Source organism: Erinaceus europaeus, chromosome 21, assembly GCF_950295315.1.
Source record: "Erinaceus europaeus chromosome 21, mEriEur2.1, whole genome shotgun sequence".
In the NCBI taxonomy this organism is placed as follows: Eukaryota; Metazoa; Chordata; class Mammalia; order Eulipotyphla; family Erinaceidae; genus Erinaceus; species Erinaceus europaeus.
In genome coordinates, this window is record NC_080182.1 from 45,746,819 (window position 1) to 45,769,828 (window position 23,010).

At 52.3% G+C, this 23,010-nt stretch overlaps 1 protein-coding gene and 1 pseudogene across 1 annotated transcript in view; both read left to right on the top strand.

The window, feature by feature from the left end:
• The window catches only part of LOC132535326 (zinc finger protein 431-like), an 827,521-nt gene that overhangs the window by 682,016 nt on the left and 122,495 nt on the right, over positions 1-23,010 (top strand). The window lies entirely within an intron of this gene.
• Positions 2,090-10,395, top strand: LOC132535244 (phospholipid phosphatase 2-like; annotated as a pseudogene).

The window sequence follows — 23,010 nt, forward strand, 5'->3', positions numbered from 1 at the left end:
AACCGCTGTCCTCCGCAGCGGGCCTTACATGTGTCCCTGATTGCTTGTCGTCCACCCGCACCCTGGGCCATGGTCCCCAGTCCCCGTGGGGCATGGCCTGGTCAGCGGCCTCCCCTCTACTCACCTCACTTTATCCCTGAGCAGGCAGGGCGAGGCATGACCCCAGCCTGAGACTGGAACCCAAGGCCCTTGGCGGGGGCAGAGTTCCGAAACTGCCCACCGCGGGAGTGAAGATGGCCCCCTCAAGTGACCCTGCCTCTGCCCCACAGCCTTGGCTGCCTTGCTGCCTGAGCCTGGCCTGCTTCCCCACAGAGCCACCGTCTGCCAATACGTGCCTGATATCCTCTGCAGTGTGCCTGAAGACTGTCCCCATTTGCTTGGCATCCTCCCCTGCCTGAGGTCAGCGAGCACAGTGGAGGGCACAGGCAGTGGGTTGTTGGGAGGCTTCCAGCTCCAAGCCTCCTTAGGCACCTCGCGCCCATGTCCACCTGTGCCCCTGGCCATGGTCCCAGGTCCTCACCTTGTGGAGCATGGCCTGGTTGACGACTTCCACTCCACTCACCTTGCTGTGAGCCCTGAGCAGGCAGGATGTGGAATGGCCCCAGCCTGAGACTGGAACCCGAGGCCCTTGGCGGGGGCAGAGTTCTCAAACTGCCCACTGCGGGAGGGGAGACTTGGCCTGCCGACCAACCCTGACCCTCCGCCTCGGATGCCATGGTGTCCTGAGCCCGACCTGCTTCCCCACAGAGCCACTGCCCTCCACCACATGCCTGAAGTCCTCCACAGTGTGTCTGATATCCTCTGCCACATGCCTAAAGTCCTCCACAGAGTAAGTAACATCTGTCCCCACATGCTTGGTGTCTACCCCTGGCAGAGGTTGGCGGCCACAGCAGAGGGTGTAGGCAGTGGGCTGGTGGGTGGCTTCTTGCTCTGAACCTCCCTAGGCACCTCGCCCCATCGTCCACCCGTGCCCTTGGCCATGGTCCCTGGTCCCCGTGGGCCATGGCCTGGTCAGCGGCCTCCCCTCTACTCACCTGGCTTGATCCCTGAGCGGGCAGGGAGCAGCATGGCTCCAGCCTGAGATTTGAACCCGAGGCCCAGGGCGGGGGCGGAGTTCCGAAGCTGCCCACCTTGGGAAGGGAGGACAGGCCCCGCAAGTGACCCTGCCTCTGCCCCGCAGCCTCAGCTGCCTTGCTGCCTGAGCCCGGCCTGCTTCCACACAGAGCCACTGTCCTCCGCAGTGGGTCTTTTGTGTGTCCCCAATTGCTTGTTGTTCTCCCGTTTGAGGTCTGCAGGCATGGCAGAGGGCTCCAGCAGTTGGTTGGTGGGTGGCTTCCAGCTCTGAGACTCCCTATGCCACTTGCCCCATTGTCCACCCACACCCTGGGCCATGGTCCCTGGTCCCCGTGGGGCATGGTCTGGCTGGCGGCCTCCCCTCCACTCACCTTGCTGTGAGCCCTCAGCAGGCAGGGCACAGCATGGCCCCAGCCTGAGACTCAAACCCGCGGCACTTGGCGGGGGCAGAGTTCCAAAACTGCCCACCACTGGAGGGGAGGAAGTGCCCTGCCGACCAACCGTGCCCCACCACCTTGGATGTCATGGCGGCCTGAGCTCGGCCTGCTTCCCCACAGAGCCCCCACCCCCCACCACATGCCTGAAGTCCTCCGCCGTGTGTCTGATGTCCTCTGCCTCATACCTGAAGTCCTCCACAGAGTGCATGACGTCTGTCCCCGCATGCTTGGTGTCCGCCCCTGCCTGAGGTCAGTGGGCACGGTGGAGGTCGAGGGCGGTGGGCTGTTGGGCATCTTCCTGCTCTGAACCTCCCAGGCACCTTGCCCTTTGTCCAGCCACACCCTGGGCCATGATCCCCGATCCCCGTGGGGCATGGCCTGGTCGGCAGCCTCCCCTCTACTCACCTTGCTTGATCCCTGAGTGGGCAGGGAGCGCCATGGCCCTAGCCTGAGACTGGAACCAGAGGCCCTTGGCAGGGGCAGAGTTCCGAAGCTGCCCACCATGGGAGGGGGAGGGTGGAGCTGCCCCCCCATGCGACGGTGCCTCTGTGCCAGGCCAGGTACAGCCACATACCTCCATGGCCGCAGACCTTCAGGAAAAGCCGCACTTTAGCCAGCCTCATGGTTCCGGACCCGCATCTGTCGCAGCTCCCCAGGACGTGTTTGGACCTGGCCCATTGTATGTTTCTGTTTACAAACTGGAGTGGGGTCCTGGGGGTGGCAGTGCCCGCCTTGTCCCAGGAGAGGACCACACTGAAGAGCTGCCGCCTTGAACCCCCGCTCTTATTTATTAAAGCTGGTTGGACGCTGGCAGCTGCATGTGGGTGGTGGCCAGCTCCAGGTTTGTCGGTGGGTTTCGTGGGCCAGGTGCTGGGGGTTTTCCTCCCTCCCACTCAGGAGCCCTGACCCCAATCCCCACCTGACCCAATTCCCCTGATGTTGACACTCCCCTGGGCCTTCATCCCCTGCCCCAGGCAGTCCCTCCCGGCTCCTTCAGTACCATGGGTGCAGCACCCGTCTTCCTCAGCATGCAGGTGCTGGTGGACCCGACTTGACCCAGGAGACATCCCACTGAGGTGTGCAGGCTTCTATGGGACTTGGCTGCCCTCCCTCCTGCCATTCTGCCCTCATGGGGGGCAGATTGCTGGACCCCCCCCCCCAGCTGGCAGATACCCCTGGGCAGGTGCAGGTGACCGTGAGATGCCCAGGGACAGCGCAGGTCTGGGCGGAGGACGCTGCCCGGCTCCTGGCTTCTGGGGCCTGGAAGGGGGAGCCGTCCTGGGTTCCCTCACCTTCCCTGAGCCTCTCGCCTCTCGTTGTCCACTGTGTTCGGCCCAGCCCACCCAGAGGGTGCCAGGCTGCTGCGGGCCAGGGCCAGCTGTCGCCAGCTGGGGTCAGGCCCCTCCACTCCCGGCTGTCGGGGGCACCCCCAGTGTGCACCAGACCCTTCAGCCAGACATGCCCCTGGCTCGCCTGCCTCCAGGGGTGGAGCGGGGCAGAGTCCGCCCTCTGGCCACCATGTTACAGGGAGGCCGGAACGGGGCGCAGGGGTGGCACGGAGCGCAGGTGGGTCTTCGTGCTGCTCGACATGCTGTGCCTGCTGGTCTGGTTGGTAAGAGGGGCGCGCCCAGCGCTGTGGGGAGGAGGGGCTACAGCGCCCCGGACTTTGCCTGTCCTTGGCGTGGGGAACAGGGAAGCCCAGGGTGGAGAAAGGGGTGCCCTGCAGGAGGGGCGGGAAGGGAGCCCCTGGCTTGGTGCGAGGGGCGGGCGGCAAGGCCCCTGGGCCCCAGGGTGCTGCCCCAGCTGGACCCCTCCAGCCTGGGCTTCTGTTGGCGGAGGAACCCTGCCCCCACTCCAGCTGTGGGGCATGGAACCTGTCGGGTGGGTTTTGTCCCTCCCAGAGCTGCAGGGAGCCGCCTCTGAGTGGACACTGACCTGGAGGGGCCTGCGCTGCTCCCCTGGGGTGGGCTGGGTGGCCCTTTGGATGGGGTGCAGGCAGCAGTCCCCCCCAGATCTTTGTGGTTGCCTGGCCAGGTGACCCTGGGTGCTGGGTAGTGGCCCCAGGGCCTGGGCCATAGGGGGTTCTGGGCAGCACCCTGATTCCTCCTGGGGGACAGAGTGGAGCTTGAGCCTGCACTGGCATGTGTGTTCCCCCCACCCGGCCACTCTGGGGAGATGCCCTCCAGCGCAGACCCTCATTTAAAAGGACTTTTTAGAGTATGGGGGTAGGTAGTACAATGGCTCTGTAAGAGACTCTCCTGCCTCAGGCGCCAAGGTCCTAGATTCAGAGCAGAACAGTGCTCTGGTTAAAAAAAAAAAAAAGGCCCAGGAGGTGGCACACCTGGTTAAACGCACATACTATAGTGGCAAGGACCCAGGTTCAGGCCCCTGGTCCCCACCTGCAGGGAGAAAGCTTCAGGAGCAGTGAAGCAGGGCTGCAGGTGTTTCTGTCTCTCTCCCTCTCTATTTCGCTCTTCCCTTCTCAATTTCTCTGTCTCTGCAATAATACATAAATAAAGATAAAATGCGTAGAGAGACTCACTGGGGCTGGGCACACCTGTTAGAACACAGGTGTCACAGGCACGAGGATTCTGGTCCGAGAAATAGGACTGCTGGTGTCTTGCTCCCTATCCCCCATTTCTTCTCTTTAATATTTTATTTTATTTTTAAAATATCTATTTATTCCCTTTTGTCACCCTTGTTGTTTTGTTGTTGTAGTTATTGTTGTTGGATAGGACAGAGAAAAATGGAGAGAGGAGGGGAAGACGGGGAGAGAAAGACACCTGAAGACCTGCTTCACCGCCTGTGAAGCAACTCCGCTGCAGGTGGGGAGCCGGGGGCTCGAACCGGGATCCTTATGCCAGTCCTTGCACTTTGCGCCACGTGCACTTAACCTGCTGTGCTACTGCCCGACTCCCACTTTTAATATTTTAAATGCACCCCCCCCATGCACACAGGACACTAGACCCCTGCTCAGCTCTGGCTGATGGTGGTGCTGGGGATTGAACCTGGGACCTCAGAGCCTCAGGCATGAGGGTCATTTGTAGGACCATTAAGTTGTCTCCCCAGCCCAGTTATATGTAGTCTTTATGTTGTTATTTTAATATTTTCTTTCATTTGATACAACAGAGAGAAATTGAGAGGGTGGGGGAAATACAGAGGGAGAAGACAGAAAAACACCTGTAGTCCTGTTCTACCACTTGTGAAACTTCCCCAGTGCAGATGAGGATGGGGGTTTGAACTCCTCCGGTCCTTGTGCATGGTGACATGTGTGTTCAACCAGGTTTGCCATCGCTCAGGCCCTTGCTTTTTCTGTTTCTTATGAAAAGATAGAGAGTTACTTATTTCAGGTGGGAGAGTGAACAAGCAGAAGGGGAGCGTCACTGCTTCATCCTCACCACCGCTTCCCCAATTCCCCAGCCACATGGGACCCGTCCTGGGGGACTCCTCAACCCCTGCTCTGCCCCCCATGGCCTGAGGGCCACAACCCTGGGCAAAGGTGGTGAAGGAAGGTGGCTTGGCTCCCTAGATCTGCTGGAAGCAAAGGCAGTTAGTGCTGTGTGGTGGGGTTTGGGCCCCATGGACAAGTTGCTATCCCTCCAGCCTCACTGCCCTTTGGGGTGCTGACCCTGGTGAACACTCCTTACAAACGTGGCTTCTTCTGCAGTGATGACTCCATTCGCTACCCCTACCGGCCAGACACTGTCACCCATGGGCTGCTGGCGGGGGGGTCTCCATCACAGCCACTGTTCTGCTGGTGAGGGACCAGGGTCTTGCCCCCCCCCCCCCTGCCTAGGATATGCCCTCCATCCTGGGAGGATAACTCCATCCCTTTCCTGGAGACTCCCTCCCATTCTGGGCCACCTCCCCTTTCCTGGGAGATGCACCTCCTTTGTGGGAGACACCTGGCCCCCTTTCCTGGGAGGACACCCCCCTTCCTGGGAGACACCCCCAGCCCACCTGTCTGCAGGTCTCTACTGGGGAGGCCTACCTGGTCTACACTTCATGCCTCTACTCATGCTCCTCCTTCAACAACTACCTGGCTGAACTCGACAAGGTGCTGGGCACCTTCTTGTTTGGGGCAGCGGTCAGCCAGTCACTCACCGATCTGGCCAAGTACAGGGTGGGCCACCAGCGTCCCAACTTCCTGGCTGTGTGCGACCCTGACTGGGGCCACTTCAACTGCTCGGGCTACCTGCTGGCGGATGGGCTGTGTCAGGGCAGCGCTGCCAATGTCACGGAGGCCAGGTGGGCACCTGGGGAAACCCCACCTCCCTGGCTACCCTCCAGACTCCTTCACCTGCCCTGGGACTCCAGAGCTTCTGTCCCCCAAAATCCCCCTCAGCTCTGCTCCTCCAGCTCCCCCTGTCTGTCCCCCCAGCTCTGTCCCCCCAACTCTGTCAATCTGTCCCTCCCAGCTCTGTCGCTCTGTCCCCCCAGCTCTGTCGCTCTGTCCCCCCAGCTCTGTTGCTCCGTCTCCCCAGCTCTGTCGCTCTGTCTCCCCAGCTCTGTCGCTCTGTCCCCCGCAGCTCTGTCGCTCTGTCTCCCCAGCTCTGTCACTCTGCCCCCCACCTCTGTCCCCTTGCAGCTCTGTTGGGCTGTGTCCCCCAGCTCTGTCGCTGTCCCTCCAGCTATCTTCCCCAGCTCTGCCCCCCAGCTCTCCCCCTGGCTCTGTCCCCTTCTCTCCCCAACTTGCCCCCAGTTTTCTTTTCCCCTGATCAGTTCTCTTTCCCCCATCGTCTCTCTTCCTATCACCTTTGTCCCCTCTGTCACTTCTCTGTCACCTCTCTGCCCCTCTGTCACCTCTCTCCCTTTACTACCTCTGTGTCTCCCTGTCATTCTGAGTCCTCCTCTTTCAGCTCTGTGTCTTCCTCTCTCACTTCTGTCATCTCTGTGTCCCCATGGCACTTTTCTGTCATCCCTCTGTCCTCCTCTGTCCCCCTGTATTACCTCTGTGCCCCTGTCATTGCTGAGTCCTCTTTCAGCTCTGTGTCCCCTTCTGTCAGTTCTGTCATCTCTCTGTCCCCGTCATCCCATTGTCCCCTCCGCCACCCCTTTGTCATTTGTTTGTCCCTCTGAGAGTCTGTGCCCACTACTACTTCACCCAGTGAGACAGGCCGGCTGACCCTGGAGCTTGGTAGGTTCAGGGGTCAAAGTTCTCTGTCCCCCAGGTTGTCCTTCTGCTCGGGCCATTCTTCCTTCAGCATGTACTGCATGGTGTTCCTGGCGGTGAGTCTGTGCTGCAGGTGCCTGTGGGCAGCTGGGGTTGCAGCTTCTCCACATGACAGTGGGGTGCCATGTTGACTAGAAGTCAGGCAGTGGGGGATAGTGTTTGATATGTAGGTAGTGGGAGCTCAGATGCTGGGGAGCAGACACGGGGTGCAGGCAGTGGGGGCTCAGGTCCTGGGGAGCAGGCACGGGGTACAGGCAGTGGGGCTGAGGTCCTGGGGAGCAGGCACAGGGGGAGCAGGCAGTGGGGCTCAGGTCCTAGAGAGCAGGCACAGGGGGAGCAGGCAGTGGGGTTCAGGTCCTGGGGAGCAGACACGGGGTGGAGGCAGTGGGGTTCAGGTCTTGGGGAGCAGGCACAGGGGGAGCAGGCAGTGGGGGCTCAGGTCCTGGGGAGCAGGCAGTGGGGGCTCAGGTCCTGGGGAGCAGGCAGTGGGGGTTCAGGTCCTGGGGAGCAGGCAGTGGGGCTCAGGTCCTGGGGAGCAGGCCGTGGGGGCTCAGGCTCTGGGGAGTAGGCAGTGGGAGTTCAGGTCCTGGGGTACAGGCAGTGAGGGCTCCAGTCCTGGGGAGCAGGCAGTAGGGGCTCAGGTCCTGGGGAGCAGGCAGTGGGGGCTCAGGTCCTGGGGAGCAGGCAGTGGGGGTTCAGGTCCTGGGGTGCAGGCAGTGGGGCTCAGGTCCTGAGGAGCAGGCAGTGGTGTTCAGGTGCTGGGGAGCAGGCAGTTGGGGCTCAGGCTCTGGGGAGCAGGCAGTGCGGGTTCAGGTCCTAGGGAGCAGGCAGTGGGGGCTCAGGTCCTGTGGTGCAGGCAGTGGGGTTCAGGTCCTGGGGAGCAGGCCGTGGGGGCTCAGGCTCTGGGGAGCAGGCAGTGGGGCTCAGGTCCTGGGGAGCAGGCCGTGGGGGCTCAGGCTCTGGGGAGTAGGCAGTGGGGGTTCAGGTCCTGGGGTACAGGCAGTGGTGTTCAGGTGCTGGGGAGCAGGCAGTAGGGGCTCAGGTCCTGGGGAGCAGGCAGTGGGGGCTCAGGCTCTGGGGAGCAGGCAGTGGGGCTCAGGTCCTGGGGAGCAGGCAGTGGGGATTCAGGTCCTGGGGAGCAGGCAGTGGGAGTTCAGGTCCTGGGGTACAGGCAGTGGTGTTCAGGTGCTGGGGAGCAGGCAGTAGGGGCTCAGGTCCTGGGGAGCAGGCAGTGGGGGCTCAGGTCCTGGGGAGCAGGCAGTGGGGGTTCAGGTCCTGGGGTGCAGGCAGTGGGGCTCAGGTCCTGGGGAGCAGGCAGTGGGGGTTCAGGTGCTGGGGAGCAGGCAGTGGGGGTTCAGGTCCTGAGGAGCAGGCAGTGGTGTTCAGGTGCTGGGGAGCAGGCAGTTGGGGCTCAGGCTCTGGGGAGCAGGCAATGGGGGCTCAGGTCCTGGGGAGCAGGCAGTGGGGGTTCAGGTCCTGGGGTGCAGGCAGTGGGGCTTAGGTCCTGAGGAGCAGGCAGTGGTGTTCAGGTGCTGGGGAGCAGGCAGTTGGGGCTCAGGCTCTGGGGAGCAGGCAGTGGTGTTCAGGTCCTGAGGAGCAGGCAGTTGGGGCTCAGGTCCTGGGGAGCAGGCAGTGGGGGCTCAGGCTCTGGGGAGCAGGCAGTGGGGTTCAGGTCCTGGGGAGCAGGCAGTGGGGATTAAGGTGCTGGGGAGCAGGCAGTGGGGGCTCAGGTCCTGGGGAGCAGGCAGTGGGGGCTCAGGCTCTGGGGAGCATGCAGTGGGGTTCAGGTCCTGGGGAGCAGGCAGTGTGTCTCAGGTCCTGGGGAGCAGGCAGTGGGTCTCAGGTCCTAGGGAGCAGGCAGTGCGTCTCAGGTCCTGGGGTGCAGGCAGTGGATTGCAGGTCCTGGGGTGCAGGTAGTGCTGAGCAAGTGAGGGGTGCACGCAGTAGGCTGATCCTGAACCAGGATCCCTGCATGGGACCTTTCACTTTGTACTATCTGTACTTAACTGGGATGTGACCCCCCCCAACCCCCATTCCCACCGCTTTGTGGATGAGTAGGGGGTATAGCCAGACTGACAGTCTTAGCCACAAACAATTCAGAAGCAGGCGACTGTACTAAAATCTAGGACTCCGGCCCCCAGCTGTACGTGCACGCGCGCCTGTGTGGGCAGTGGGCCCGGCTCCTTCGCCCCACAGCTCAGTTCTTCCGAGTGGCCTTCGCTCTCTATGTGGGCTACATCCATGTGACTGACCACAAGCACCACTGGAGTGATGGCCTCGCTGGCCTCCTGCAGGGGGCACTGGTGGCTGGTCTCACGGTGAGTGCGGGAACCCACGTCAACAGACCCCCAAACCCCCATCCTTTAGCTGGCCCTGCCACCACAGGACCCCCCTCAGCTGCCCTGTGCCCTAGGAAACCCCATACACCCTCAGCTGGCCCTGCCTCACAGGTCCCTTCCTCCCCTGTCAGCTAACCCCCCACCACAGCCCCCTCAGCTGGCCATGCCCCCCAGTACACCCTGTCTCCCCCCCAGGTCCGCTACCTTTCTGACTTCTTCAAGCTACGTCCTCCCCAGAGCTGTGTGGAGGAGCAGCTGGATCGATAGCCAAGCCTGGCGCTGACCGTGACCCTGGGAGAGGCTGAGTGCAACCACTACAGTTACCCTGCCCCCAACTCCTGAGCCTGCTTGACCAACCTGCCCACCTGCCCCCTCCATGCCCAGCAAGTCACCCTTCCTGCCCAATGGGCCGACCTTCCTAACCACTGAGCCCCTTCCCTGCCCACTGAGCCCCCCTCCCTGCCCAGTGAATTACCCTCGCTGCCCACTGGGCTCCTTCTGTGCCTACCAGGCCTCCTTCCCTGCCCACCAGACCCTCACTGCCCACTGAGCCCCTTCCCTGATGCCCCCTTCCTGCCCACTGGGCCCCCGTCTCCCTGCCAGCTGCCCTTCCCTGCTGCCCAGTTGGCCCCTCCCTGCCCACCAGGGCCCCTCTCTGCCCAGTGGACCAGCCTGTGTTCCCCTGCTGCCCCTCTGACTGGGCTTGGAAGGAGGAGAAATCTGAACTACTGTTTTCTAAGCTGTCACGTGTGGGGCTTGAGTAAAACTTGGGTGTGGTTTATGTCCCCCGCACCTGCGTGTCCCGTCCCTTCTGAGGCCGCATCCCTGTCTGGGAGGGACAACAGTTGGACTCAGAAGCTGGGCAGGTAAACAAGAGGAAGACATCTATTAAGCTGCTCAGTGATCTTGGCAATAATGCTGGTTTTAAAGAAGTCTCACAGAGTGGCGGCACAGCTGGCTGAGCGCACACAGTACAGAGTACAAAGGACCCAGGTTCAAGCCTCTGGTCCCCACCTACAGGGGGAAAGCTTCATAAGTGGTGAAGCAGTGCTCCTAGTGTCTCTCCTTATCTCCATCCAAAAATAAATAAAATAATTAAGAATTTTTTATTTAAAAGGATAAATACAGAACTTCACTCCAGAATCCTGATTCTAGTGGGAAGATAAGGAAATAGTTGGTGCTTCACTATCTGCAGCCAGCACTGCAGCGAATTCCAGCTTCAGACCTTTTCCAGTACAGTAATAAATAGTGTAAAGGAGGTTAGGGCCTCTGAATTCTCTCCCTAGTCTGGGTACAGAAATCTTTCGCTGGGAGTCAGGCGGTAACACAGCAGGTTAAGTGCACGTGGCGCAAAGCGCAAGGACCGGCATGAAGATCCCGGTTCGAGCCCCCAGGCCCCCACCCGCAGGGGAGTCGCTTCGCAGGCAGTTAAGCAGGTCTGCAGGTGTCTTTCTCTCCCCCTCTCTGTCTTCCCCTTCACTTTCCATTTCTCTCTGTCCTATCCAACAACGATGACATCAATAACAATAATAACTACAACAATAAAACAAGGGCAACAAAAGGGAATAAATAAATTATACTAAAAAAAAAGAAATCTTTTTTTGCTACCAAATAGAGTCACTTTACAGGGACTATGCCCCTTTCCACAAAGGAAATCCAAAAGAAGGTTCTTTGCGTGTGAGAATGTGATCTAGTGTGGATAAGCAGAACTTGGTGATGAACCCTGACTGACTGCAAAGGGGGTGGACTGGGCTGGGCTGGGCTGGGCTGGGGGAGGGAGATGTGTCTAGAAAACGATTTATCTTGTGTTCTTTTCAACTGAATTCCCTTTATATATAAATACTGATTCATAAGACTGGGCTTATCTTTTGGATAAACTTTACCGAAATTTAAAAAATATAGATAGTTGTGTTCTCTTCATGATTTTAGTTTTATTTTAAAAATGTATATTTTATTTAATTATTTATTCCCTTTTGCTGTCCTTTTTTATTGTTGTCGTTATTATTGTTGTTGGCATTGTTGAATAGGACAGAGAGAAATAGAGAGAGGAGAGGAAGACAGAGATGAGGAGAAGCAACTCCCCTGCAGGTGGGGAGCCGGGGACTCAAACCGAGGATGCTTATGCTGGTCCTTGTGCTGTGCTCCATCTGCCCTTAACCTGCTACGCTACTGCCTGCCTCCCTTTAAAAATGTTTTCCATATTAATGAGAAAGATAGAAGAGAGAGAAAGAACCAGACATCACTCTGGTACTTGTACTGCCAGGAATTGAACTTGGGAGCTTGTGCTTGAGAGTCCAGTGCTTTATCCACTGTGCCACCTCCCGGATGCTTTTGGTTTTACATCTGATATGTTTCCATCATTGTCTGTAGCATAGTTTGAGTTCCAGGTTTTTGTTTTTTTCTCCAAAGGCAATCTAGGCATTTCCATGAGAAGACAGAACTACTTACTTTTTAGGGTGAGAGAATATGACTTCTTAATGCAGAAGTCACCAGGGTGACGCATAGGTTTACACTGATATAGTTGTCAAACTGTATCACTGAAGTTCCCATATTCAATGCAGATTAACTGTTTTCCAGTAATTGTGCTTACTCCTGTCCCCTGAGTGGGGCTGGAGATGCTGCTGCAAGGCAGAGCAGTGACCTTGGGGTTGGGTGGTTGAGCCAGACCGCAGCACCTCAAGTGCTCCCAAGGTCATGGCCGGTAGCTGTTAATGAGAGTTAGTTCTGAACTGTGAGCATCACCCACACAGCCCTGAAAAAATGGGGCACTGAGATCATAGGCTGCAGACCACCATGACTTGCTCAGACCTGCACTGTGCCTTACGCTTATGTCCTCCTCTGACTCCCTCTTACCCCTGTGCCCCTCACACCAGCGTCCCTGACACCTGCACCCTGCTCTGACCCTCTCTGATCTCTGTGTCCTGCTCTACCCCTACCTCACCTCTGCTCCTTACACCTGCACCCTGCTCTGACCCTCTGATCTCTGTACCCTGCTTTGACACTCTGATCACTGCCCCTCACATCTGCGCCCTGCTCTGACCCTCTGTTACCTGTGCCCCTCACTCCTGCGCCCTGCTCTGACCCTCTCTGACCTCTGTGCCCTGCTCTGACCCTCCCTGTGCAAGTCCCATGCATGCACTTTCCTGCCTCCCGGCTGAGGCTTCAGTTTGCTCAGAAGTGGCGGGTCTCTCAGTTCTGCTGTGGCTTCAGGAAACTTTCTCTGAGGAAGGTGAGCAGGATGTGTCTAAGCTTGTGGATTTTATTCCTTCATACTTTGCTCAGTTTGATGCAGAAACTGCTGTTGTTAGTTAATTAGCAGGGAGTGTGAATACCCGAGTCCCCACCATCTTGTGAGGTGCAGAGGGAGGCAGCGTCTGAGGAAGCAGCTCTGCTCTGGGGCCTCCTGGCTCTGGTGTCTGTGACTCAGGGCTGAGTCCCAGGAGGTGAGTTAGTGCTGCTGCATTCTTGGTGTGAATCAACAATCTGTGGGATCAGGATGCAAGAAAAACCTTGGAGGCTGCACAGTTAGCACAATGGTTACGAGGAGTCCTTCATGCCTGAGGTTCCAAGGCTTCACTTCATTCCCCAGGTCTCCACCAGGAGTCTGAGCTCAGCGAGTGTTCTGGTTTCAATGTGTGATCTTTCTTTCTTTTTTTTTTTTTTGCTTTTTCTCCAAAGCAGATCTCAGCCTTACGTGATGGTTTTGCGGGCACCTCAGAGCTTCAAGTAGGAGAGTCTCTTTGCATCCCCATTCTGATATCGACCCCTGCCCCCTCAAACTTTCTATGCATCTGTAGCTCTTACTACTAAACATTAAACTTAAAATAAAATATAATAAAACAGTAAATTAAAAAGTTGAGCTCGGGCAGGAGTGACTGCCTAGTAGTGATCACCTTTCTCTCTGTAAGCCTATCTCTCAGGACTAAAAATAGTAACAAAGTTGAGTAAAATAAAAATACTAAAAAAAGTCTGTGCTCTGAGTGACAACATAGTAGATAGCATCTCTCTGTCTCTCTTTGTCTCAGGAATGAAATATAAAAGTACAATAAAATGTTTTTTTAGACAGAAATGGAGAGAGGAGGGGAAGGCAGAGGGGGAGAGAAAGACAGACACCTGCAGATCTGCTTCACCTCCTGTGAAGCAACCCCCCTGCAGGTGGGGAGCCAGGGGCTCAAACCAGGATCCTTATGCCAGTCCTTGCGCTTTGTGCCACCTGCGCTTAGCCCGCTGTGCTACCACCTGACTCCCCAAATACAAGTATTTTAAATACGACAACCATGGGCATAGAAGCTGACTTGGGAGTTCTGCTAAAGACATTCCTTCCTGTGGCTTCAAGAACTCAGGTTCAATCCAGGCACCAGCATTAGCATGAGCTGAGCAGTGCTGTGGTGTCTTATGTGTTTTTCCTCACTGGCTGTGTGTCAGGAGAAGAAAATGAAGGCGATATTTGGAGAACTACGGGAGCCCTTTGGTGGGCTGTTGCAGTAAGGTACATTCTACTGTGTGACCACAAGGCAGCGACATAACACATCAGTGCCCCTGCTGGGCCAGCCTGGCTCCCACTGGACGGGCTGCCCTTTGCTCTTCCAAGTTGTTCATTTGGGGGAGGGTGTTTCCAGTCTGTTCACAGGATCTGTTCTCAGAAGCTACCTTCCCAGGAGCTAGAAAGAGGCTGGAGACAGGCTTCCCTGAGCAGGGCACCAGGCTTGGATGGCTGAGACAAATGGGTCCTGGAGTTCTGGCTTTGCTCGCTCTCTGTCCCATGGGTCAGTCCCGTTTAGTCTCCTGCACTGTTCAAACCCCCTTTGAGCAAAAAGGAGGTTGGAGAACCAATGCTTGGTGCTGGGTTCTGGGTGGTGTTGAGACGGGTGGAGTTCCCAGAATCCCATGCTAAAGACTAGGGTGTCAGCCCTGTTCCCCACCTTCAGTGAGTGGAGAGGTGAAGCAAATGTGTGGGGCTTTCTCTTGCTCTCTACTTTGTTGTCATTCTCTCCTCTCAATTCCAGTGTAATTTCTTGGATTATTTATTTATTTTTGCCTCCAGAGTTATCACCGAGACTTTATGCATCCATTATGAGTCCACTGCTCCTGGAGGGCATTTTTAATCCATTTTCTTGTATAGGACAGAGAGAAATTGAGAGGGGATGGGAAGGTGGTGAGGGAGATTGAAAAATAGACAGCTGCAGACCTGCGTCAGCGCTTGTGAGGCCACCACCCTTGCAGATGCGGGACCAAGGCTTAAACTTATCTGTATGTTGAAAGCAATACATCTGTGCATATTTACATGAATATAAAGTGATATTTAGTGGGGGTTGTCTTGTGTGGAAAACTGAAATGTTATCCATGTACAAACTATTGTATTTACTGCCGACTGTAAAACATTGATGCCCCAATAAGGAAATTTAGAAAACAAAAATAGTGATATTTGTGCCAAAAAGGCATATCGGGGTGAGAGGCATGTCATGTAGATGTAAAATATGTAATACTTTTATACAGATGTAAAATCTAAAAGGCATAATGTTAAATATGGTTCGGTCTTTTCATGTAGATTTAAATTTAAACCTTTTTCATTTAATTAATTTGTTATTATTATTTGTTTTACCTCCAGGGTTATTGCTGGGGCTTAGTGCCTGCATTATGAATCCATTGCTTTTAGTGGTGATTTTTTCCCATTTTATTTTATATGACAGAGAAATTGATAGAGGAAAGGGAGATAGAGAAAGAAGGCAGACACCTCACTAGGGAAAGAAAGAGAAAGACATGCAATACAGTTTTTCCAGTACACCACGCACAGCTCTGCTTACTGTGGTGCAGTGGATTGAACCTGGGACTTAGGAGCCCCAGGCACGAGAGTCTCTTTAGCTATTCTGTTATGAACCCTGGCATTCAATAAACTTTAAAAAGCCTTTGCAGCTGCCTTATTCTTTCTCTCCCAGATCCCCTGTGCATCACATGCAAAATATGTCTTCACAGGTTGCTACAAACAACATGTCAATTAAGTGCTAAAATTATTACTGCAAAATTCAGTGTTTTAGGAGTCTAGGATGCACATGTATGTTAGAGTGTGTGGGAGGTGGGGAGAAGGCATGCTCTTACTATTTTATTGTGTTATTGAGGTAAATTAAACTCCCACTGAATGTCTGATTTAGCCGTTTCTTTCCTTGTCTCTCTAACTGGTTGAAGGGGAGAGAGGAGAGCTCAGTGGTAGAGTGCATGGCTTTCTGCAAGAAGTCTCAGGCTTGGCGACCAGAGACAGCATAATGACAACTAACTGCCACAAAAATAAGACGTAACCGGGCAAGACAGCCATCGTGACTGGGACCTAGAAACCAAACAGGATGTAGCTGGGGGCAAAGTGACTTAAAAAAAACAAAACAAAACCAGAATCCTGTTCTGCTCTGTCTTATTGTGGTGCTGGGGGGAAAGGGGAACTAAAGCTAAGAGTTGGGAGCCTCAGGCAGGAGAATCTCTTTGCATAACCAGTGTGTTATCTACCCCACGCCCAGACCTTTCTTAATGGACTCCCTCAGGCACTCCTTCCTCCCAGGTGACTCACAGATGCTGCCCACTCAGCATTCCTGCATACAAACCCCTCCCCTTGTTAACCCAGGTGCAAAGCCTCACATTCTGTAAGGTAGGATTGTTTAGGTCTGATTCCCTTGTCTGTCTGACCCTCTCAGACTTTATCTTAATAAACGTGCCTGGGCTCTGGAGATAGCTGCCATATGTTAGATCACTGTTTCTTGCAGTGTTTCTGCTTATGAGAAAGTTGGACAAACAAAGCTCAGAGCAGAGGTCTCAGCCCAGGTTCTGTGTTAAGAACACAGGTGGAGTTTGCACAGGGCTCATCCCAGGTACCTCCCACAGACTCTGCCTAATGTCTGAGTGGGCCAGGCAGCCCTGGCTGATTCAGGGCTTCAGGTGATTGATTCTATGCAGAGGAGCCTGGGGGAGTTGTGGGTAGGAGTAATGGCTCAGGGCTGCCTGAGGGCTGGGAACCAAGGGGCGGTTTCAGCAGCTGCTCCTCCTGTGTTTGGAGGGCTGGGCCTCTGCAACTGCTGTTCCCCATCTTAGCCAGCATTTGGGGGGCCCTGAAGATAAGGAAGGGAAAAAACATGCGGGTCACTTATAATACACTTTGTTCTGTTCTCTCTTTCATAGTAGAGGACAGGAAAGGTGATGTTCCCTACAGGTATAAGTCCTCTGACCCTGGGTGAGATGGGGTGGGGGGTGAAGAGTGTCCACCAGCACCATGAAGTCAGACTCAGGGCAATGTGACGCCCACATGGCACCCCCAGAAAGAAGCCAGTGCTGAGGAGAAGAGGCTGAAACCACAGGTTGTCAGGTCAGTGTCCTTTCCTAGTCTGGAACCTTCTCTTTTATTTGCTGAGATGGTGTGTAGTTAGCACCTGTAAATCAATATCTCTCTCTCCCCTTTTCCTGGTATATTCCTGACACTAACATTTTTTTCAATACTTTTTTCCTCCTCTTGCAAGTAACATTTCCAGATAACGTATCTTTTAAAAGTATTTTTTAAGGGGCCAGGCAGTGGCACAGCTGGTTAAGTGCACACATACAGTGCACATAGACTCAAGTCCAAGCACCTGGTGCCCGTATGCTGGGGGGAAGCTTCACAAGAGGTGAAGCAGGGCTGTGTTTCTCTGTTTCCCTCTTTACCCCCCCCCCCCACAATTTCTCTTGGTTCTCTATCTAATAAAAAATCAAATATTTTAAAGTTATCTTTATTTATTGCATAGAGACAGCCAGAATTTGAGAGGGAAGGCAGAGATAGAGAGGGAGAAAGACAGACACCTGCAACACTGCTTCACCAGTTGTGAGGCTTTCTTCCAGCAGGTGTGGGGGGGTGGCTGGGGGCTTGAGCTCGGGTCTTGCACATTGTAATGTGTGGTCAACCAGGTGTGCCACCACCCAGCTACTAAAGATTTCTTTTCCTCTTAGTGTATTTTATATGTTTACCAGAGCACTGCTCAACTCTGGCTTATGGCGATACAGGGGATTGAACCTGGGAACCTTTCTCTACTTGTCATGTTCACACGTTTGCTCTCAAGTCTTTTGCCTTCATTTCCTCCACTATTTCTATCTTTTTTTTCCCACCAGGATTATTGCTGGGACTTGGTGTTTGCACTATGAACTGTTTGCACTGCTCCCAGTGGAGTGTTTTTTTTTTTTTCTATTTTATTTGACAAGCCAGAGAGAAATTGAGAGGGAAGGAGGAATAGAGAGGTAGAGAGACAGAGAGACAACTGCAGTTCTGATCAAGGGATCAAGGGCAAATCCAGGTCCTTGTGCATGGTGATACGTTCACTACCACCCACCACTCCCCCCAATTTTCTCCTTTCAAATCTTTCTGTAAGGTTTTAAAAATATCTGTGGGAGGGAGACCAGAGCACTGTTCATCTCTAGCACTTGAGGCACTAGGACTCATGCCTGGACCCTAAGGCATGTAAGTCCTGTGCTCTGCTGTGCTGTGCTGGGCTATCTCCTTGGTTCTGCCACCTTCCTCTGGTCACAGTAAAAGATGGTGTGTGTGGTGGTGTGACTGTAAGTGACTGGACATTTGTATGTCCTGCCCACTTCACTCCCAGCTCAAACTGGCTTCCTCTGCCCCTCCTGCCCCACCCCCCAGCCTGTGTGTGTGTGATTGGGGGATTACAGGACCCAGGGCCACATGTATGCCATGCCCACTTCACTGCCAGGTCAGACTGTTCCTCTGTCCTCTCCTGGAGCCTGTCTGTGTGGGGGTGTGGATAAGTGTTTCCTGATGCCAGACCAGTCTCCCTGGAGTGTGATTGATAACTGCTTTTTGGCAAGACAGCTATTTTAAGAAATAATCCTGGGGGCCTGATTGTGGTGCACCTGGTTGAGCACACATGTTACACAGTGCACAAGGATCCAAGTTCAAGCCCCTGGCCCCCATCTGCAAGGGAAATCTTTCTGAGCGGTGAAGCCATGTTGCAGGTGTCTCTGTCTCTCTTCCTATCACCCATCTTCCCCCTTAATTTCTGGCTGTTTCTGTCCATTAGGTAAATAAAGATAATAATAAAAATAAGTCTACATGATAGTTTACATCAAATTGGCCTTTGCAATAAGAAAGCTCTTTTTTGAGGTTCCCTGTTATGGGGCCCATGAGTGGAAACACAACTGTCATTCTGTGGGAATTTAGCTGTTGTGGCGGGTGTGCCGTGCGCTCAGTGGTGAGACTGGAAAGGGAGCTGAATCCACTAGAGGTTGGAAGAGCAGACAAAGACGGGGTGACGGTGTTTATAAAGATGGAAATGACCACATACCCCCCAGCACTATAAAAAAAATTATGTATTTACTGATTATATTTGTTTCTTCTTTTTCTTCTTTTTTTTTCCTTTTCTCTATTTTATTTTTTATTGGGGAATTAATGTTTTACATTCAACAGTAAGTACAATGGTTTGTACATGCATAACATTCCCCGGTTTCCCATATAACAGTATGTTTTTTCTTTTAACCAGATAATTGCTTAGCTCTGGTTTATGGCATTGCTGGGACTGAACCTGGGACTTCTGGAGGCTCAGGCATGGGAGTCTTTTTGCATAACTTATGTTTATCTACCTCCACCCACAAATTATGAGATATATGTTAGAGGCAGTAACTATAGAATAGTTATAAGTATAATCGCTTTTTAAGAATAGTTTAGAATAGTTATAAGTATAATCGCTTTTGAGTTTTAAGAATAGTTTAAATATAGTTGCTTTTTGCCCTCCTGCCCAGTGAGGTGGGAAATTCCTTGCCCTTTTCCCCTCAATAGAACTTAAAAGGCCATCAATTACTTTAACAGACCCTGCAGTGAACAGACCTCCTCATGACCTTTGCATAGGGATACTGTCACCAGGTAGTTCAAACAGATGGCCTGATGAATCACAAACAGATGGCCTGATGAATTACAAACAGATGGCCAGGTGGTCCCAACAAAGAGCAAAGGAATGTGGTGACCCCCTCCCACTTAGGCGGGGACCTATTGGTCTGGTGTGATGTTTAGAACTAGCCCATGCTTTATTCTGAATGGATCAGGCTATTGATAAGTTTGAAATGATTGGATATAGGCTAATAAGGTGATGTGTTCCCCCCTCCCTGAGTGGAGTCTGAATTCCTATAAATTGTGTGGTTTGAGCCTTGTTCAGGGTCGAGCTTGGTAGACTAACACCAGTCACCATCTCGGCCCGGATTGCAATTCGTGAATAAACATCTTTTGCTTCCTTGCAGTGGATGGTGGTTTGATTTTGCTCGCTAACAATATATAAAGATCACATATTTATATGATGTGATCTGAGCTTGAATAGACAACTTTTTGTCTTACATATTTAGTCATTTTATTTTATTTCTCATTGCTACAGCTAGACCATATCCATTAAATATAGAAAAGTGTGATAGCATTGTTTTAGTTAAAAATATTTATTTATTTATCAGATAGAGACATCCATGAATTGAGAGAGAAGAAAGAGGAAGAGATGGAGAGAGATAGAGAGATACCTGAAAACCCGCTTTACCACTCATGAAGCTTGCCTCCTAGCAGATGTGGTGTGGGGTCATGAGCCCAGATTCTTGTGCATGGGAGCCTGTGCATTTAGCCAGGTGCACCACCACCTGGCCCCAGAATTAGTATTTAGTTAGAGCTGGAGATTCATAGTGAAGAGACCACAGCAGCCAGGGATTGTCCAGTATGGTGAGGACCTGGCCAAACCTGGATCACACTCAGGACAAAGTGGCACACTGCCCACATGAGCTATTTCACCACCTTGGGTGTCAGCATGCTTGCTCCTGGCTGCAGGAATGAGCCTGATAGATCTCGGGCCTGAGCGTATTTGCTACTGGGTGCGTCTTAGTGCGTTGATCTCTTCGTGCAGTTGTTAGACCTTAAAGTGGCCTTGGAATTTGCTTTATGTTGTCTCCACATCATGCTGTTATCAATATGTTTCTTGTTCACAGTGAATGTCTTTCAGTACATTGCTTGTTTTTATATATATTGAACATTTGTTTTCCTCTGTGGAGGAAAGATACTTCCTTTTGATGCATAAGCTCATCAGTATGGTTTTAATGTTATACTTTGTGGGATTAATACAGAAGGGATATAGATTCGTTAACTTAAATTGTTTCATGATGTATTGCATGTGATTTTATTGTACTGGAATTGTGTGTTGTTTAAATTGTTAGGACTTCATTCTGTCATGGTTATGGGGTAAGAGATGAAGAGGTAGATTTAGAGTTTTCATTAGATGCATGTGGACTCATTCTAGATGCTGTTGGCATGAGGTGAATGGCTACTATTAGAACAGGGATAGGATCTATGCTAGAATTGTGGTTTATATTTTTATCCTGCTTACTAGTAAGTGACAGTGGCTTTGAAAGTGGATGCGTGTGCTATGGCAGTGGGTAGGAGCCAAACACCAAGCAATTGAAAAATCATGAGCCTCTTCAGTGAATTATATCCTCAAGCTCCCAAGAAATCATGAAAATTGAAGCTATGATGACAAATGGAAGGAGCTCGCTGGGGTTCGGGTAGCCAGTTATGAGGCATGACCAGGGAAAGCACAGTAAAAATGGTCTGTAGCTTATACTCCTTCTGCTATGAGCCAGATCTTGGAGTATTACCTGCTACCTTCACATTTCATATGAAACTACACTGATGGGCATTTCATTGCAGCAAGGTTTATCTTTCACATGAATTTAGTGTTTGAGATTTTCTGGGTTAGTGTGTATGTGACACATACATTTGGGGAAGAGAGAGCAGAGCACACACATACATCTATGGGGAGAGAGCCTGAGGATAGGACAAAAAGCAAGGGAGAAAGACAAGTAAAAGGCAGAGCACGTACACAAGAGCAGAAGGATTTCCTTATTTTGTAAAGTGTTTATTTACTAAGTAACGATGGGGAGGGGAGAGCCAGAGCATCATTCCAGCACATTCCATGTGAATATGATTCCAAGCATTGAACCAAGAAACTTGTGTTTCCATTTCTTTTTTTTTAAATATTTATTTTATTTATTCCCTTTTGTTGCCCCTGTTGTTTTATTGTTGTAGTTATTATTGTTGTTGTCATTGTTGGATAGGACAGAGAGAAATGGAGAGAGGAGGGGAAGACAGAGAGGGGGAGAGAAAGACAGACACCTGCAGACCTGCTTCACCGCTTGTGAAGTGACTCCCCTGCAGGTGGGGAGCCAAGGCTTGAACCGGGATCCTTATGCCAGTCCTTGTGCTTTGCGCCAGTTTCCATTTCTTTTTTATTTTTATTTTATTTATTTATTCCCTTTTGTTGCCCTTGTTTTTTATTGTTGTGGTTATTATTGTTGTTGTCATTGTTGGATAGGACAGAGAGAAATGGAGAGAGGATGGGAAGACAGAGAGGAGGAGAGAAAGATAGACATCTGCAGACCTGCTTCACCACCTGTGAAGCGACTCCCCTGCAGGTGGGGAGCCGGGGTTCGAACCAGGATCCTTATGCCGATCCTTGTGCTTTGTGCCACCTGCGCTTAACCCGCTGCGCTACAGCCCGACTCCCTGTGTTTCCATTTCTAATGCCTACATCGTGTGTGCTTGTCTGATCCATTTAAATTATTTATAAGGGTAATCACACTGGCCCTGTGCCCACATGATTCCAAATGCCCCTTCTGGATTATCTTTTTGTGATAGAGGTGTGTGAAGTGAAGTGGGAAGGAGGGCAGGGAGAGAGTAACAGACAACATCAGCTGCTCCAGAAATCTTGAAGCATCTCCATACAGAGGCTTCTGTGTGACGGGGGATGTGGTTCTGTGCTGTAACCTCACGTTGTATGATGTGTGCTTTACACAGTGAGCCATCTTGTGACCCTCAGCTTGAAACCAGAATGTTATGCGTGGTATTCTGTGTGCATGTGGAGGAATCAGGACCTCATATATGTGCTGCTCACTGCTCTGAGCCACACTGTAATATCTGCAGATAAATGAGAGGGGTTTGTACAGTATCAATCAGTGGACTAGATACAGCATGTTGATGTCTGAAAAAGATATATGTATATATATGTGTGTGTATATATATATATATATATATATATATATATATATATATATGAGCTAGAGCACTGCACAGCTGTGGATTGTGGTGGTGACAGGGACTGACTTGGCCGTTCTGAGCCTTAGGCATGAGAGGCCTCACATGGAGTGATTGTTATTCATCCCAACACTCTTAAAAATGGTCTTAGGGAGTTGAGCTATAGTGCAGCGGGCTAAGCGCAGGTGGCGCAAGCATAAGGACCGGCATAAGGATCCTGGTTCAAACCCCGGCTCCCCACCTGCAGGGGAGTCACTTCACAGGCGGTGAAAGCAGGTCTGCAGGTGTCTATCTTTCTCTCCTCCTCTCTGTCTTCCCCTCCCTCTCTCCATTTCTCTCTGTCCTATCCAACAACAACAATAACTACAACAATAAAACAACAAGGGCAACAAAAGGGAATAAATAAAAATAAATATTAAAAAAATAAATAAAAAGGTCTTGTGCAGCCACCCATCACATGACACCTCATTCTCTCTCTCTTTCTCTCTCTCACCCTCTTTCACCCTATTTTCCTCAGGGTCAGTCAGAAAAGGTTTCAATAATAGAAGAGATAGACAGTGTACAGGAACCTGCACCGGAGAGCCTGAGGCTGGAATGGTGAGATGAAGTCAACTAGCCTTGATCTCTTATCACTAAGACTGTTTCTTTTTGTTTTTAAATAAAATTATCTTTATTTATTTATTGGATAGAGACAGCCAGAAATCAAGTGGGAATGGAGAGATAGAGAGGGAGAGAGACAGAGAGACACCTGCAGCCTTGCTTCACTCCTCGCAAAGCTTTCCCCCTGCCCATGAGGACTGGGGGCTCTAACCTGGGTTCTGTAACAAGTGTTTTCGACCAGGTGCGCCACTACCCAGACTGTTTCAGATGTCGACAGGTGACGGTAGATTGGGGGTTGGCCTGCATCACAAG